The sequence below is a fragment of the Carassius auratus genome, unplaced genomic scaffold (assembly GCF_003368295.1).
Source record: "Carassius auratus strain Wakin unplaced genomic scaffold, ASM336829v1 scaf_tig00215844, whole genome shotgun sequence".
Lineage (NCBI taxonomy): Eukaryota > Metazoa > Chordata > Actinopteri > Cypriniformes > Cyprinidae > Carassius > Carassius auratus.
This window is the reverse complement of record NW_020528270.1, coordinates 326,922-347,261: the sequence shown is the minus strand read 5'-3', so window position 1 is coordinate 347,261 and position 20,340 is coordinate 326,922. Positions and strand designations below refer to the sequence as shown.

General features: G+C 37.4%; 1 pseudogene; it reads left to right on the top strand.

Moving 5' to 3' along the window:
* LOC113096010 (gastrula zinc finger protein XlCGF57.1-like) overlaps window positions 1–19,333 on the top strand; it is a 52,674-nt pseudogene extending 33,341 nt beyond the window's left edge.
* Window positions 19,334–20,340: the final 1,007 nt, after the last annotated feature.

Genomic DNA, 20,340 nt, shown 5'->3' with positions numbered 1-20,340 from the left:
GTTTTTCTATCTTTTCTCTCAAATCCACAGACAACTCTTCACACTTCTTTCTTTTCTCCATGCTCAGTGTGACACAACACAAAGCTTCAGTCACCAATCATTTTGTCCAGTCCATTTTTGTGTCCTGTATGAAATTTTATCAAGGGTGACTTTTCTTCTCTGTTTGTTTTTTGTTGCAGTGCAAAAAAAAAAAAAAACAATAAGCTAATAAGTTAATACAAGAGCATTTGCAATTCAAATAATTTTCTAAGAGAAGTGTTGCATTTTCTGACAGAATTGCAAGGGGGCTGATATTTTTGGCCATGACTGGTATTTGAAAAAAAAAAACCTTAGGGATCAGATTCCATATAGATGAGGGCTTATTGATATATATATTTTTGTATTATTTATATTGCATTTGGATTGTTCTTCTAGAGGTTTTTGACTATACATCCATGCACAATCACAGCAAGCTAAAGTTTGGGATTATCTGTTTTATACAGTATGTTTCCAAATGAAAACTGCTGTTTTACAATTTTGAGCATGTGGTAGTTTATTGAAGTTGATTGTAAAGCCATTGCTGCCAATCATTTGATTTTTAATCTTTAGAATGTACAGTGTTTATCTAAATGCAATCAGCCTCAGCGGTCGATCACCGGTGAATCAATGTTGAAATGCCGGCTGGGTAAGATCTTTCTTAGGTTTAGGAATTAAATTACCTTGCGGCAATGTAGGAGGTAAAGCCTCTCTTTCAATACTTTTAGTTAAAAAGGGAGTAAGTTCATCAGTAAATAATTTGTGCCGCTCAGCTGTAAATCCATCACACCCTGGGGATTTATTGTTTTTCAAACCCTTAATTCCTCTTTGTTCCTCAGGAGTAACAATGCTTTCACAAAAAAGATCTATCACTTTCAGATAATTAACTGGGTCTAGAGATGAGGACTCTGTCTGCTCTAAATACCACAAATTATAAAGATTGCATGTCCTGATATTGCTGAGTTAGATGTGTTCCTATGTCAACATATTTTGTTGACCCTGGAACAACATTTTACTCAAAAAATGTAGTCTTGACCATATCCCTACACCTAAACCTAACCTTAACCATGAGTGATCCTTAAAATCAGAGGAAATGATAGATGAATTACACTGCTGTACAAGCATCTAACAGTGATTGTAAGTGTAAACTTCAAAAAATCTATAAACTTGTTCTTCAAATCTGATTGGTTAATCACAATGTTGTTCCAGTGTCAACAAAGATGTTGTCCCAGGAACATGTCTCACTTGGTCAAATCAAGTTCTGCATAAGATTCATATCAAATTTGCACTGTGGTTTGCTATTCCCTTTGGATATTTAACAATTTTGCCATCAACACTAGTTGTTCAGTTGTTTAGAGGGTAAACTTACACTTTTCAAGATTAAGAAAATATGTGACACACTTTTTATTTTACACATGACAATGATAAGATTTGTTTCATTTAAAAAATCCCAGATCTGCAAACAATAAATGAAAATGAATTAAAATGATAGACTTGTTTGATCTAGAGGAGAAAAACGAATTAGTCAAATATAAATGAATAGGCTATCACACAACATTGCAGCATGTTAATATTTACTAAGATCTATGGAAACACGTGACAATAATATGTAGTCAAAAAAATCGTCTCACCAAGTAATTTTCCCTGTATTTCCCTCCTCTCGCCGCTTCTCTCTCTCCAGTCCAGCGTGTGGCGCTAAAACACACGTGTGTTTCTCAAACACCATCAAGCCTCAGAGGAAGAAGATTCGTTTCACCGCGCTCTCTGTTGTTTTAATGTGGCGCTGGTTTACAAACTGTTAGAAATATAATTTCTGTAAACAGAAAAATACAGTTTTTGAATCAGGTCAGTAAATACATGTTATATTCACATCATCATAATCGTGTCTAAGTGTTGAAGCAAAGAGAAATATATCGGGAAGAATATCAGCTGAAGATGGTGTTTGTTAAAGAGGAGACTGAGGAGAACACGAGTGAAATAAAAGAAGAGGAACCAGAAACCTGGAAAATAAAACAAGAGGAACTGGAAACCTTGATAATTAAAGAAGAGGAACCAGAAACCTGGAAAATAAAACAAGAGGAACTGGAAACCTTGATAATTAAAGAAGAGGAACCAGAAACTTGGAAAATAAAAGAAGAGGAAAGAGAAACCTGGAGAATAAAACACGAGGAACTAAGAGGTAACGTTAGGTCTTTATTCATATTTAATGACTGTTTGTGGTACATTAGTCTTATTAAGCATTAATCCTCTGGGTCTGAGGGGGTTTGGGGACCTGGAGAACTTTTTACATGCCCTGGACATTTGTGCTCTTTCTGTATCTTAAAATCATATTAATGATTGAAGTTGCAGAAACTGTGATACAATAATATGTGAGTAGCATGAATGTAGCCTTCATCAGTTTTTGAGAAAATAACATGGTTCGTGATAAACTAAAACTTTTAAGTCATTAAATAAGAACATAAAACACACTTTTGTTCACAAGACGTTTGAGAGCTGGATGTCGTAGACTAGAGTTTTTGCTAGGGCTGCTCGATCATGGCCATATGTCCAAAAATGTATACAAGTGATTTACTTGAAGATAGAGGTGTGTGTGTATTGTTGGTATAATTTGAAGATTGAATGTGAAATTACTCCAATATAAAAGTAAGTAAACATACCTATTAAGCTCACCAAAATCTAGATTAAGACATTTTCAGAGCACAAGATATTAGTTTTAGTAGAAAAATTTTAAAGGTCCCGTTCTTCGTGATCCCATGTTTTAAACTTTAGTTAGTGTGTAATGTTGTTGTTAGAGTATAAATAATATCTGTAAAATTCTAAAGCTCAAAGTTCAATGCCAAGCGAGATATTTTATTTAACAGAATTCACCTACAACGAACGATCACTTTGGACTACATCCCTCTAGTTCCTGCAATAATGACATCACTAGAACCGTTTTTTGACTAACCTCCGCCCACATGAATTCACAAAAAAGAGGGCGTGGTCTTGTTGCACTCCGACGGAGAAGAGGAAGCGTTTCTGTTTGTCATCATGTCGTCAAACGCTGTTATTTTCATCTCTGAGTCCAATCACCTTTGTTTGGGCTTCCCAGGGATGCTGTGCTTGGAGATTAATGGTTACAATTTATGTTTAACTCGGTTCCGAAAAATTATAATCCACATGTAGAACTATGTGCAGCACATTTTGCTGAAGACAGCTTCTTCAATCTCAATCAGTTTAATGCCGGATTCGCACAAAGATTATTCTTGAAAGATGGAGCAGTTCCCTCTTTGTCTGAAGAAGGCGTTGTTTATCGACTACAACTGGTAAGTGTATTTTGCTATTTAAGTTGGTGCGTTTAACAGTTTCTGTATTACACAAAGGGAACGTTGTTTAGCTTTGTTAACTAGATGTTGTGCAAAAAAATTGTAATGTTATGTGATTTTCATGCGCATCTCGTCAGTAAAAACGCTCCTGTGATTATAAGTACATCTCCAGCACATGCTCCTGTCCACTTGCTTCTCAAAACTAGTCTGTAACGATATTAAAACTTCCTAATCATTGGGAAAAAGGAGGCGGGAACCGGTGCACAATCAATACATAATTTTAATATTCAAAATAAACACGAAACAGCGCACCAGCCCCTCGCGGACGACTGGTGCGCACAAATAAAAAGCAAAAACATAAAACAATGTCCCAGGCCTGGTCCTCTCTCGTCTTTCACGGTCGTCGCTCCAGTTTTATATCCTTCCATCTCCTACGTGGGACTCGATACTGGCGGTGGGGCGCAGGTGCAGCTCATCTTCAATCACTACACCTGGCCTCACTCCTCGTTCCCACGCCTCTTGGCCCCGCCCCACTCGCCACATACCCCCATCGCCCCTCGCAGGCCGGGGGGGTACTCCCGAGACTGCGCTCTACTCCCCCCCCTCCCCCCCACAGGGACCTGCGGGAACCTGGGGGTAGGACAGACGAGGCGAGAGAAAAGGAGATGGAAGGAGGAGCGACAAGGACGAGAGAGGGGAGAGAGAAAAAAAAAAAATTCTGGTTCCCAGACGCACTGCTGCTCGGCCCTCCACCGGCTGGGTGATCTCCTCCGCGGTGCCTGGCGGTGGCACTGGACGGCCCTCAGCGGACGGCACGACACTCCTCCACCGCCCGATGGACGGCGACGGCTCCTCCGATTTTGGGCAGCGGCAGGAGTTCCCCGTTCCCTGTTGGTCACATTCACCCATTCACACACTCATTCATACACCGACTGAGGTGTCAGCCATTCAAGGCGCCACCCAGCTCGTCGGGAGCAGTGGTGGAAGTCTCCGCGTTCAGCGCAAATCCCGCCCTGCAGATGGCAGATTATAGATTAATTTTTTAAATTTAGATTAATCTCACTATGATCTTGAAATTAATCTAGATTAATCTAGATTAAAATGGCTCATTCGAATTCTGCCGATGGCATTCAGAATATGTGTGTTACCCAAATAAAATTGACAAATAGTAAGTCTTTGAGAAGGGGTTTATCAAGCTAGGTTGTGCATTAGAAAAGGGGCTCATCTCCTGTTTCCAAAATGCATCACAAAGTGCTTGAAAAAGCTTTAAACTAATTCCACATTGCACAAGGTGCAAACAACCTTAGCTGGGGTCAGCGGGGCCCCGGTAAAGGTTGTACCAGTGGGCCCTGTTAGAAATTGTTTAATTTGTATATTTGTTTTTTTTTATTTATTTGTGCTATTTAGACAATGTTTACGTTTTTTTCAAGTTTGTAGGTGTCAAGATACAGAAACCAAATAATTAAATGTAAAAAGCACTGGATAGTCTTCAATGTAAAAATGAAATATACAATCAAACCTACATCTATTCAGACACCTTCAACATTTCTCACATTATTACGGTTTTGCTATTTATATAAAAAATTATATCTGATGTCTGAATAATTTTTGGTTTGACTGTTAAAACTACAAAGTAATTCAGTCAAGAGCAGTGAGTGATTTTCATTTTCTTGGATTAACATTACAGCAGCTAGATCTCTAAATTAGGCGCGGTCACTTTAAGAGACGATGAACGCATCCAATATAATACACATCCCATTTTTTTTCCTCAACTGTTTACTTTCACTTAAGAAATAACTGACAGTTTTTTCGAGCGTAATTTCCAAGGTGGATATTTTGACATATTTTGTATGTACAGTAGGATGACAAGCTAAATGGGCTTTACCGTTTAATTAAGAACAACTTGAGGGAAAATGACTAGTCTTGAGGGAAATATAGGTTTTATTATTTTTGTAAATCACAGATCTCACAGACGGACGTCTTAATCTGATCGCACATTAGAAATGTTTGGTGAGATAAAATGTGTACGATAACATTTAGCAAATCTCCTCGCCATCATCACTCTTTATTATTAAGCAGGTGTTTACGTTAATGCATGTGCGTGCCCCGGGCTCGTTGTGGTGTGTGACTGACAGACAGCCTCCGCAGCGTGCATGAGAGATCTCGCAGATCTCACAGACAAACGTCTTAATATAATTGCACATTAGAGATGTTAGGTGAAATAAGATGTGGACGATAACATTATTAAGCAAAAATACATAGTACATTATTTTTTTCCCTTTGAATACCTGACTTATATTTTTTCCTCTTACAAACTCTGCGTGTTTAAAAAAAAACCCAACAACAACAAAAAAACATGCAGCAAACAGTAGGGCTGTAGTCAACCAAAGAAATGCTTAGTCGACCAAAGTACCGTCCTGTGCAACGATTAGTCAACTAAAAAAAATTTGCATTTTGATTGAACATTCATTAAACAATTATCATAGAGCATTTACACAACTATTCAAACAACAACGCAACACCAGCAATTAAAACAACAACGAAAAACATCAATAATACTTAAAACTATAATAATACTATTATTTGAAAATGTAGTTATTTTTTTTAACTGCAAAGTGAGTAGTTCTGTCCTAGGTCTACAGTGACCGTCACAATCGTGCACCTGACCACACCACAACGCTACAAAAAATATAACTGCTAAAACTGCCAAATAATGAAAAATCCTAACAAAAGCTCTTGATTATACAGGCTGTATATTCATCTTTACTTTCAAAGCTATGGGTTAACTTTTGTCCAACCGATCTAGGCGTTTTAAAACAAACACAAAAAAACCCAAAATAGCCTTAAAAAAACACTAATAATAATAGGCTGTATAGTAGGAAGGCCTATATATTTATTTTCGTTTCGTTACATTATATAGGCTATTTTCAAACGTGTCAAGTGTACAAATAAATTGAGTCAAAATCTATTGAGTCAGCATAATAAAGCCGTTAAGGCTACTTACAGATCTGCAAGCCTAGTCCACCTTTTTTATGTTGTGGGCCAAAAACACTAACATGTCCACATTCTTGGGTAAAAGACAGCTCCTCGACTTGTTAACAATAAATCCCGCTTTGGAAAATATGCGCTCTGCAGGAGCGGAGGTTGCAGGGATGCAGAGCAGGCGTTTGGCTGCCCGAGCAAGTCGTGGATATCTCTCCTCATTATTTTTCCACCACGCAAGTGGCCCAGCAGTGTCCACTTTACTTCTGTCCTGAAGATAATCTTTCATTTCGTCGCAAGAGGATCTTTGTGCGCTTGGCTCATCAGGATCATCCTCTGCACCATGTCCACAAAAAAGCATCGCTATCTCCTTCTCTTTTGCCGTTATCTGTTTTTTTGCCAATGGGTCCTCATCATCCCCTCTCTGCTCTGCGCTGTCTCCCGGGAGGCTTAGCCTTTGTGCTAGTTTTACGACTTCAGAATAGGCCTCATCCCGTTTCTCATCATTAAGAAAAGGTAGCTGTTTGAAGCGCGGGTCCAGTACTGCAGTTAAAATGTACAGGCTGCTTGTCATCACAACTCAGTCTTTGAGTTTCCATCGACTATCTATTTCCTGCACAAGCTTAAGTTTCAACTTTTTCCTTGTTGGACTATCGTTATCTGTGATGGCAAGATTAAATTTTTTTAGATTCTCAAGCATTGGGAAGGCTGCTGACAGGTATGTGTTAGCCTCCTCCGACAACAGCTCGGTCAGTGTAATAAAGGGCTTAAGAACGTCTGTGATGTCTTCAGCCATATTCCACTGCTCTGTTGTCATGTCCAAAGTGCTGCTGTCACTCCTCTTAGTGTAATTAGGGTCCGATAAAATGGCAGTGATGGGCCAGTGTTGCTCCAACAGTCGCTCCAACATAAAGCAGGTGGAGTTCCACCGGGTGGTCACATCCTGGATGAGTTCGTGCTCAGGAGCTTTTTGCTGCATCTGTTACTCTTTGAGACCCGTTTTTGCTTTGTGTCCCTTTTTGAAGTGCCCAACAAGACGTTGCGCCACAGCCACCGTGCGTGACACCGGGTCTTCTTTTAAGGCAGCATTTACGCACAGCTGCAGGGTGTGGCCTGCACACCTAACCAACTCCAAGTCTGGCCACTGACCGGATCCCTTCAGTAATTCCACCGAGAGGACCATGTTGGCAGCGTTGTCCATTACCACTGACACCCGCTTCTCTGGTGGAATGTAGTAAGTTTCCGCGACTTGAGTGAGTCGCGCAGCCACATTTTCTCCCGTGTGCGCTTCATCCATTTGCTTTGTTTCTAAAACAACGCTATTCATTTTCCAGTCCGCATCAATTAAATGGGCCGTAACTGTCATGTATGCCTCCATTCTTAGTGAAGACCACAAATCAGTTGTGAAGCCTACAGCCTCGGAGGATTGGAGTAACTGGTTTACATTTATTTTAAGTCCATCAAACCGCGAACTTAGCGCACGCATGACAGTCTCCCGTGCTGGCACAGTATATCTTGGCTCAACAATTTTAAACATGTTCTTAAAGCCCTCTCCTTCCACTGTATTGACTGGCCTCATATCTTGGGCGATGTAATGCACAATCCCCTTAGTGATGTCCTCCTTTCTCTTCGCTGACAGAGGATGGACCAACTCCAGTTGCGTCTGGGTGCTTCCTGACGCCTGTGGCATGGCCTGTGGATGCGCCTAGTACATAACCAGTAAAATATATAAACTTTTCGACATTAGACATAGCAAAGCTGTCTGACAAATTTATATCTCGCTTACCGCTTTTAGGTGATAGGTCATATTGGTCGTTGAGCTATGGTAAGCTTGCTTTAGACCGCATAGCTTGCACTCCACAGTCTTGTCGTCTTTTTTTGTAAAATGCAGCCAAACAATTGATTTAGATTTCTTGGACATTTTTTCTACTAAAGCCCAAAACGAGTAGCATTCTAACTAAATGAATACTTTTCCTTACTGAACGCGAAGCAGCAGTGCAGCCAACGGTGCGGTTAAAATAGCCTAAATTTAAGCATTTAAAGTTTGGTATAAAACATAGGCTTATTATATTTAGAAAACAGTAATATATAACTGCTAATAAAGGAATAAATATCAAGGAGTAAATCAATTAAAATTTCTTTATTGGTAAAAAAAAAAAATTGCCGACCAATGAGAATGTCAGTCGACCAAAACGACATCGACCGATTAGTCGACTAAACAACTAAAGTTGATAGCCCTAGCAAACAGAGAATAGGTGATGAATCCATTAAAATGCAACTATAGACGACTTATATATTTTTCCACTGACAAATGTAATTAATTTTTTAGCATGTTTAAAAAATTAAAAATAAAGAAGACATGCAGCAAATGAAAATAGGCAATTAATCCGTTAAAATTCTATACTTCAGAGCAGAGCCTGGGCCTAATATAGGCTATCCAGGTTATTTTTTTTTTGTTAGTTTAAGTTTAATAGTATTTAAACTCAAGTTTAAAAATATGTTTTAACTGCTAAATAAAACAACCATACTGCATGTGAATAAATAAAATGCATCAATACTTCAATATAATGAGCTCTAAGTTTAATAGCCCTAGACTGGTTCTCTCTCTCTCTCTCTCTCTCTCTCTCTTTCTATTTAACAGCATTAGCTCAATAAAATACATCTTCCTTTAGGTAGAATGAATGTTTTCCTGCTTGCTAAATGTTGGGCTCATGATCAAGAAGTTGTATTCGCCTCAATCTGATTCAGTAAAGTCAAACCGCAGACAGTGAAGCCTTGGAGACCCGCGCGCTGTGAGGCGGAAACAGAGGACTCCGCTTGGTCTTAAAGCATTCCGCAAACTTCCATGATCACAAATAACAATGATTTTCATAAAATAATGATTCATTATTAATTGATGATTTGTTATTATCATTATGGTCTTGTGAAAATAATAATATGGGCTGTGAGAATAAAGTGAATACAAAGAGTAGTGCTGCTGAGTCCAGGCATGTTTCAGCCCAGTAACACACCGTTCCTCAGAGCAAAAACACAGACCGAATTCTGTTCAGCTGGAGGGGGTTGGGTTGGGTTTTTGGGATTAGTTATCTGTGGCTTGTGGGGGTCGAGATAAAGGTGTGAATTGCTCTTTCATATGGACAGTGTCTTATGAGGCTTTCAAAGTTGCTGAACCGGTTTATATAGGAATGTTGTTTTGGTTAAGACAAAAAAATGGTATGTCCCCACATAAGATTTGTCTAGTTCTAGTCGTTCATTTGTTATATTCAACTAATCAGAGTTTTATATTAAATTTACATAATCAAATCTTAATATATTCCACGCTCAAGCACATGCATTAAGTTTGCCACAAAGTAGCCTGCATGCAGAAGTAGCCTAATAACTGTAAAAAATGAGACATTTTAATTATTTATTAATAAACAAATGTTTTCTTGTCTGCTGCAAGATGAAATTCACAGTGCTGGCTCTCTGCGCCAGAGAAATGCAACATTCACAGATTGTTGAATGTTGAATATTAATGTGCCCTGTCATTAATGCTAATTAATAATTTTTGCACAAATACTTGCATATGAATATTAATTCACATTTTGCATTACAACGAAAATTATTTTTTTACATGCAATTTTCCAAAATGAAACCAAAAAAGATTTGTAATGAAGATAAAATAAATAAGAATAAAAGCTTCACATCTACCAACACACGTGCAGTGCAAATCTTGCACATATTGCATTTAAATGAAGCTGCATTTTTTTTTCCATTAAATAATATGAAAGCAAGTATGGGCTTAGTGATAAATTGATTTTATCAATTAACTCGAATTTGTAATTTACATCGGTTTGTTTCAATGAAAATCGGTTTTCTTTTTAACATCCACCGACGCACCACTGAGGCTCCCGTAGTATAATCCTCCCCCGCGAGTCTAACAGAGACACACTGCCGAGCAAAGGATGAGCTGAATCTGACTGGAGCCTCCATCACGAGTACAATTCATGCCAACAGCCCGAAATATAACTGCATATTCAGCAAGAATTCATGTTAAACATATTTAGCTATATGGCTTGATCAGGTTATAATGACTGCAATAGTAGAGCGGGATGTTAAAGGCTATGTGAGTTTGACTGTTTCTTTTACTGATTATTTTCGGGTTAAAGCATTTAAATGATTGATTTAAACAGATAAAGCACATTCACATGCAATCGCTTTAGCAATAATGCCGCGTTTCCAACTAAATTACCCGAGACATTTGTACCAGGAACTTTTTTTCCCAGGAACTTTTTCCCCCCAGACCTGTTGCTTTCTGTGTTTCCACCGCAGTGTAAAGTACCGGGAAGATTAGGCAAATAGACTGGTGACGTAGGTCTGCGCGCAATACAAAGTACGCTGATTTAGGACTTGCATCCTCGGTAGTTCGGACTTTGTGCATTCGACTCAGGAGTGTGATGTCCGCGACGACGCAAATCCGGTAATTCTGCAAACAGCAGCGTACTTGATAACTTCAGTCAGCTCACTTTGGCTCCTGCAATTTTCCTCTCAGTATATATACAATAAAACGAAATAGGATATCAAATACCACTGCCTCCTTTTGTTTTCACTGAAACATAATAACAGCTGCAGAAATGTACTTAGTTCAGGGATATGTGTATATATACAGCCATTACAATGAAACGAAATATATAGATTTGCCTTTTTTATTTTCATTTTAACACATAGATAAATTGAATACAGACCAAGATAACCTGTTAGATTTACCCAAAACTAATTATATTTTATGTTTAACCACTAAAGATACATCAGAGCCAGCGGCACACATTAGAAGGTCTAGCCGAGGTGAGGCTGCTCTTGGCGGATAGATGATCATTGAGCTCCCGCTGATCGAGTGGAGCTCACAGTCTCCGAGATCGGCGAAACACATTTTTAAATAGGCTCTGTCTTCATAAATAAACCACAGACTTGAGTTTTAAACAACTACATTCTCACCTGAAATACTTTTACAATTAAATTTCATGACACAATAAATGTTGATCCGAATAAATGGTGGTTGAACTCAACCAATGCTGCGTGAACTCAACCAATCAGCATGTTTAGCGCCCAAGTCTCGCTCCCCAAAAGTTACGGAACTTTGAAAAAGTACTACTTTCTGAGGGGCGTTTTTTTTACCCGGAACTTTATTTATTTCCTGGTTCCTGCAGTGGAAACACACAGAGTACCAGGCCAAAGTCCCTAGTTCCTGGGTAAAGTTCCTGCGGTGGAAACGCGGCATTAGGTGACCCCCTCAGTTCATCCTCAGGCATTGTTCCCCCACTATGTGGCCCAATGACCCTCTCAGGTCATTCTCAGACATCTGTTTCCCCCCAGGTGTAGCCCTTCTGAACCCACACAGCAGTTCTAAGAAAACACATGCATATATATATAAGCATACAGAAGCAGTGTTTAATGAATTTTTTCCACCACAATACATTAATCTGGTATCTGAAATCTGATCTTATGGCTGTTTGTGAGGAAAAAAATGTTACTTATAATTACTACTTATAAATGGTCTTTGACTGCTTTAAGCAAAGTAGCATCAGAAAAATGGCAAGATATGGGACTTATTAGTGTTGGCCGATTTTTCAAATCGTCATATCGTCAGCCGATGATACACGATATTATCGTGCATGGGTGGAGCAAGAGAGAGACTCTATGTTCTTGTCATAGCATAACTATTTGGTGTTTAAAACCACGCAGGTGCGCGAGAGAGAGCCTATGCAATCACAAATAATTAAAAAAACATATACTTTCAAGCAAACTAATAAACTAACGTTAAATATAAAAACACTGTTTAAAACAGCTAGTTCATATATAGTTGGACGCAACTGTCATATCACTCGTCCTGTGACAAATCTGCCGCATCTGCACACAGAAGTTGTGTGTGTTTGTGTGTGTGAAATGCGGTGCTGAAGTGAAATAGCTGGGCAGTTTGATATACAAATTATAGTAGGCCGCCTAATAAAAATAAAAATAATAATAGTTATTATTATTATTTAATACATTAATAGGAGAATGAGCCTAATACCCAGATAGCAAATGACATGTGGCCCAGTTCTGGCCCACATCTCCCATATTCTTCTGGCCCACATACCGCGCGGAATGACGGCGATGACTCAACCTGAGTCTGGCTGACATATGTCAGCCACAACTGAACCAGATCTGGGCCACATCTCAGAAATGGTGTGGGTGACATCTGGGCCAGATCTGGCCCAGTTTTGTCTGACAGAAGTCAGCCACAACTGTACCAGATCCATGCCGCATCTCACAAATGGCATGGGCGACACCTGGCCCAGATGTCAACCATGCCATTTCTGAGATGTGGCCCAGATCAGTTGTGGCTGACTTCTGGGTTAGATATGGCCCATATTAACCCTTTCTAGACACAAAAGAATATGTAATTCATCCAGAATAAAGAAAACACTCATGTAGTCTAAACTGCTTTATTAAAATATAAAAATTTGACAAATAAATATACATACATGAATACAACTGCATGTATAGATATAAAACAAATACATTTACATTATTACAAAATAAAAAATACAGATAAACATTTATAAATATAGTTAAATACACATTAACATTACATTTACATTTAGCAGACATTTTTATCCAAAGCAACTTACAAATGAGGACAATGGAAGCAATCAAAATCAACAAAAGAGCAATGATATACAGGTGCTGGTCATATAATTAGAATATCATCAAAAAGTTGATTTATTTCTCTTAATTCCATTAAAAAAGTTAAACTTGTATATTATATTTATTCATTACACACAGACTGATATATTTCAGTTTATTTCTTTTAATTTTGACGTTTATAACTGACAGCTAAGGAAAATCCCAAATTCAGACGCGGCAGAGAGGAGTGAGTATGAGAAACATTCAGATACACAGGCTGATTCAGTCTTCTGAATTGGGAGTAGCGAACATGCATTATAAACTTCTTTCAAATTAGAATCTGTTGGGGAGATAAAATGTGCAAGATAACGTATATGTACTAATAAAAACATCAAACAAAAAACATCAAAAAAAAAAAAAATGTATCTTTTACTCTCCAGTACTGAAAGCAGAACTGATAAGGGAGCCCTTGATACTGTGACACAGCTCTTTCAAATTAACATTAACTTTAACTTAAAATTAACTTTATTGCAGTGGCGGTAGTTTGTATGTCCATCTATAGTTGCCATCATCTAAGGTCTTTTGAGTACTGGTATCATCTGAAGTCCTCACAAGTCCTGCAAGTCCTGTGCTGTGCAGTTTCTAATAACCCTGGGATGGACATTTGCAGAAACAGGAAGGCAAAGGGAGAAAGATTAGCATAGCTGCTGTTCATATCATTTCAGGCAATGTGCACTTTTTACTATTTCATCAATGGAGTACATTGAGTACTATTTTTATTCTAGTAGGTTTAAACTGAAATAATTTTTCTAGATCCCTTAACAAACATATTATTTGTTGTCTGTTTTTGGGGAACAGACACAGTGTCTATAGAATGGACTGCATATGCCTGAGTAACATTTAATACATTTTAATCAAATTTAACTGGGAGGAACATCATAACTGTAATTTACACAATAATTCAAGAGTTTGGGGTCTGTAAGATATTTAATGCCTTTATAAAAAACCTCTTATGCTCACCACGGCTCCATTTATTGAATCAAATTACAGTAAAATAGTAACACTGTGACTATTACAATTCAAAACAACTCTTTTATGTTATGTTAAATTATGTTATGCTATTATGTTAAAATGTCATTTATTCCTTTGATCAAGGCTGAATTTTCACCATCATTACTCCAGTCTTCAGTGACACATCTTCAGAAATCATTCTAATATGATGATTTACTGCTCAAGAAAAACATTTCTGATTATGATCAATGTTAAAATACAGATGTGCTGAATTTTATAAATAAATAAAATAACAGATTCATTGCGATATATGTTGTGAAAAAAATGCATATTAGGTTACTTAACCTTTTCAGCGCTTCCTACATCTCTGTCAGCAGCTCCCTTCAGAAATATTGAAATCTTGAAAACTCCCTTCTGTTGCAGAAGGTTTATTGTGTCACTCTTGAGATCGCAGAACAGTTTTGTTTACCATAAAAGATCAAAACAACTTTAGTTTTCTGCCAATTTTCACACTCCTTGATAACGTGACGTCATCGATAAACCGTAAAGTGTAAATCTTAAGGTTAAATAAATTAAGCAATTTCCAATCGTCCATTGAAAGATTACCAACAAAACAGTCAAAAGCTATTCTCTACAGATGAAGATTTGATTAAAAGCCCAAACTTTCAGAAATAAGAGCACAAAAGAGTTATCATACCTGACGATACGTCGTCTGAAAAGGTAGAAACGCTAACGGACTTTTTCGAAGACATTAAACCATTCCTGTAAACTAAATAAACAACAGAAGCGAGTCAAATACAAGTAAGAGAAGTGTCAACAACAGTTATAAGTAGTATTTGTGTGATTTTATGGACTTAACTCACCTGAAAACAGTGAAATCAGCGAGAAACGGGGTGTTTCCTCGTGACATTTGCAGTGTTGTGCTCCGTTTCCATGGCAACTTCATCCGGTCCGCGCGCACGCCCATGAAAGCACGTCACGAATTAAAAGTCACACGCTTACGTTACGTTTATATTATATATATTATATTACGTTTATATTACGTGTCCTGAAATATTTTGGGTGTCCAGTACTCAAAATAGTTTTAGAACTACTGACTGGTAAAGCAAGGTGATCTGCCAGGACGTGTCTTCAGAAAATGGCACATCTGGTCACCTGGTATAGGCCATATCTGGCCCATATACAACAAGCCAGAACTCAACCTAAAACCGGTTTGTCACACATGGGCCAAATCTGGCCCACACACAGCAAGCCACGACTCAAATTAAAGCCGGTTTGTTATACACGGGCCAGATCTGGCCCATAAACAGCATGCCGCAACTCAAACTAAAACCGGCTTGATGTGTGTGGGCCAGAGATGGTCCAGATGAGGCCCGAATATGTATGCTATCTGGGTATCGTCTTGACTATCGACAGAGAAATCTGCTAACGTATATCTCTGATTATCGTTGATACACGATACTATCTATCGGCACAACCCTAGGACTAGTACATTATAACTATGAGAAATACAGGAAATACAGCTGGTCATATAATTAGAATATCATCAGAAAGTTGATTTCAATAATTCTATTCAAAAAGTGAAACTTGTATATTATATTAATTCCTTACACACAGACTGATATATTTCAAATGTTTATTTCTTTTAATTTTGATTATTATAACTGACAACTAAGGAAAATCCAAAAATTCAGTATCTCAGAAAATTAGAATATTGTGAAAAGGTTCAATATTGAAGACACCTGGAGCCACACTCTAATCAGCTAATTAACTCATAACACGAGTGGTCCAAAGTTATGTTCTCTGATGAAAGTAAATTTTGCATTTCCTTTGGAAATCAGGGTCCCAGAGTCTGGAGGAAGAGAGGAGAGGCATACAATCCACGTTGCTTGAGGTCCAGTGTGCAGTTTCTACAATCAGTGATGGTTTGGGGTGCCATGTTATGTGCTGGTGTTGGTCCACTGTGTTTTCTGAGCTCCAAAGTCAACGCAGCCATATACCAGGAAATTTTAGAGCACTTCATGCTTCTTTCTGCTGACCAACTTTATGGAGATGCAGATTTCATTTTCCAGCAGGACTTGCCACTATCAGAGCAACTTGGGCTCTCATAACACCTGAGCAGTGGCACAGACTGATCGACTCCATGCTACGCCGCATTATGATTATGGGTATGATTAGGAAGCCATGATGGTCAGAGGCCAATGGGGAAATTGGGGTAGAATATTAATTCTACTGACAGTTATACAGTTTCAAGTAGTTTTATATCGTTTATTGTAATAGAAACAATCTTTAGAATAAAAATGGAGCAGCAAATGGGGGCAATTTTTTTCAACAAAGTTAATGTTGTAGTTGATGAAACATATTGAATAGTTCTCCTTGTAGAAACATTGCGGTTTGTGTATGTTATGTTTTAAAAATGATATTTTTACATTTGCAGGAAGTTTTATTTCATAAAATTGTATCAGAAAGAACCAACTTTTTTGAAATAACTGACAAATGAACTGTTTTTGCTTTTATTTTAGAGTTTATTGAAGAAAGAGAGGAGGACAAAATATGGAGTGAGGTTGAGGAGAAAAATCATGTCAAAACTGGAGAAAAAACTTTGAGAGCTAAGAAAACTTTCACATGCACTCAGTGTGGAAAGAGTTTCACATACAAATGTCATCTTGATTTTCACATGAGATTTCACACTGGAGAGAAACTGTTCACTTGTAAACAATGTGGGGACAGTTTTACACAAAAAAGAAGCCTTATGGCACATATGAGCATTCATACTGGAGAAAAACCTTACAAGTGTTCACACTGTGACAAGAGATTCAGTGATTCAGGAGACCTGAAAAAACATGAGAGGATCCACACTGGACCAAAACCTTATGAGTGTTCACACTGTGACAAGACATTCAATAGGATAACAAAACTGAAAACACATGAGAGGATCCACACTGGAGAGAAACCGTACACATGCAATCAATGTAATAAAACATTTTTGAGGGCTTCAGACCTGAAGAAACACCTGACAGTTCATACAAATGAGAAGCCATATACATGTTATTTGGGTGCAAAGAGTTTTTCTAATTTTTCAGTTTTGAAAATACATCAGAAAACACATACTGGTGTAAAAAAGTACAAGTGCTCAGAGTGTGAAATCACTTTTACTTCAGTGGGCAGTTTAAAACAGCATGAGATGATCCACACTGGAGAAAAACCTTATAAGTGTTTACACTGTGACAAGAGATTCATTCAGTCAGGATACCTGAAAATACATGAGATGATCCACACTGGAGAAAAACCTTTTGAGTGTTCACACTGTGACAAGAGATTCACTCAGTCAGGATACCTGAAAAAGCATGAGATGATCCACACTGGAGAGAAACCTTTTGAGTGTTCACACTGTGACAAGAGATTCAATAGGTCAGCAGACCTGAAAAAGCATGAGAGGATCCACACTGGAGAGAAACCTTTTGAGTGTTCACACTGTGTGAAGAGATTCAATAGTTCATCAAGTCTGAAAAGACATGAGAGGATCCACACTGGAGAGAAACCTTATCACTGCACTGAATGTGGGAAGCGCTTCAGTCATTCATCTGCTCTACACATACATACAAAAAACTATCACAGTAAGGCCCCGTACAAACAGAGATGCCTTTAGCTGTATATGTACAAATTTTGTATCCTTTTGGTGTGTCCTCTAGACGGATCCGGTGTTTTGGCAGCATGAAACTGCGAAATTTTCTTCACTGGTCCCAGAGTGGATCGATCTGATGTGTTCACAATGTGTTTACAATCTGCTTTTGAAGAAATATTGTAGTATCATGCTACAGTGTACATTCTGTCAGCTGCAGTTATGGAGACTCTGATGTGAATGCATATGATGTTCAGTTCAGACAGTGTTAACTCGGCTTTAGAGTTACTCTCAGGGGTCACTGCACTTATTCGCAGACACAAAAGTACAATATTTGCATGTGCTTTAAAGCCTTGCTGGTTAAAAGTTTCATTCATGCGCTGGTCTGATGTATGCCTTTTCTGAGCGTCACATACACCCGGAAGCATGCGCACCAAAAAGCCTGTCAAACAGCGCCTGATCTCTGAACTAAGTTATCTTTTGTGATTATACTGTCAAAACACACAAGGTTAATAAAATCTATTCAAAATAGGGATGTCCAACTGTTTTGTATAATACAGAATTGTCCCGTATTTAAACCATCAGAGAAGCGTTCTGTATGAAAGCTATACAAAACACAGTTTGTCCTGTATTCGCAGGTAAACGTTGTATGGCCATCTTAACCATAAAAATAACCAATTAATCATTGTTTGCACAAATCATTGTTTGAATTGTGACTGTAGCCTCTCAAGAAAGGCTTTAAGACCTTGCAGAAATACTCTGCCGCCTGAACGCTCCCACTTCACTTGTGCTAACGGCAGTCCATGCAATAAAAAAAAAAAAAAAAAACTTCTTGTCGAATGTCGAACAAAATATTGAGAATAAATTTGTTAAATTACAAGAAAAAAGTTGCTACATTTTGGCAAAAAATAAAATCGAACAAAACTATTTTTTAAGGGTAATAAAATTAATTGCAAAGAGAAAAATCACTCTCTATTCTTGACTTAAAAACAGTTGTATTACAGTTGCTTTAGGTATCAGTTTATATAGTGTTTTATTTTTAGATTTGTTCATTGCATTTCTTGAATGTTCCTGCTAAGTAAACCTTTTGTATCTGAAAATAAGCCATTGTTTGTTTTATTAGTTGTTGCAATGTATTGCTATAATTAAATTTACTTTGTTTATTGGTTGATGTTTGATTTAGTAATTTATTTTTAAATCCCCTTATTTCTGATTAAAAAAAAAAAAAACACACACACACACACACAAAGTAAAGATTATTTAACAGTTTATTGAACATAGAAGGATGCACACTTCTTATGTTTCTTTGTTTGTACCTCACCTGAGTCCTAGAGTCTCTGAACATGGAGTGAACGGTCACATTCCTTGTGTCACCAACATTTAAGTAAATGTTAAAATGCACATTTTGTTGTGAATCTTTTTGTTATTTAGGATTTTTGTTAAAGTGTTATCTGATTGTTTACTTTTTCATTTTGTTTGGTAGATACTACATGGGTATATTTAGAGGTTGTTGGTACTTACCCAGTCAGTCGGTTTATCATCTGAGCTGATTTCAATTCTTACATTGTATTGTTACCCTGCTAGCAGGGCAGATTTATTCTTTTTGTAGGCCTGTTTTAGTTCATTTATTTTTCCTTTGTTTTAGTTGAGGTTGCAGGAATTATGTTGAACTGGACTTTTGATATATCTGCTTTTGTGGATTTGATTAACATTTTTGTTATCGTTTTTGTGGAAGAATAAATCAACAATTTTTCCCCACAATTGTCCTGCTTGTCCTTGGCTACCACCACAGTATCTTTGTTCTTAATTATTAAGTATTTTTTAAATAAACATACATGGATACAGGTTCTAGAAATTTTCTGGGAAAAAAAATCTATATTCCCTCTGGTCCGCTATTGTTTTATTTCACCAACACTTCGTGGCCTATGCCTTGATTTATGTTATTTTATGTGCATTTCGTAAGATACTTTGTGTTGTACATTGCCATGACATTCAAATGCACACAAAAATACTACGATGGTACCTCAACGTTTCACAGACACACAGTGAAATTAATGTTAAATTTATTTGCTTGTTAAGATAATGTAAACTCATGAGGCAAGAAAACTTAAAAGCATACTCTTATATCTTAAATCTTCTGGTTACATTAGCCTTAGCTCTTTTCAATAAAATCTATGCAAAATAAGGTTGCCAACCATTCTTTATAATATAGAATTTCCCATATTTAAGCCATGAGAGAATCGTTCTGTAGGAAAGCTATACAAAACACAGTTTGTCCTGTATTCGCAGGAATATGGCGTATGGCCATCTACACCGTACAAATAACAAATTACTAATTCTTTTTGCACAAATCATTGTTTGAATTGCGAATGTATCCTCCTAAAGTAAGGCTTTAAGACCTTGCAGAATACTCTGCCACCTGAACGCTCCCACTTCACTCATGCTAATGGCAATCCACGGAAGAGGATTAGGGCCATGCAATAAAAAATAAAAAAAATCTTGAGAAAAAGTTATTACATTTTGACAAAAATAAAATTAAATAAAATGTTGCGAATAATTAAATTGAGGAAAAACTTGAGAATAACATTCATTTTATGTTTATTTAATCTAATTGGACAGCATTATTCAGTGGTGAAAGTTAGAATAATGCACGGGGGAGTATTGTATTTTACGATCGAACCGTTCTTTTGCCAAACTCACTTTTCTTCCTTTTTTCATCTAATATCACATCTGAAAAGTGTAAGTCAATTGCTTAACAAG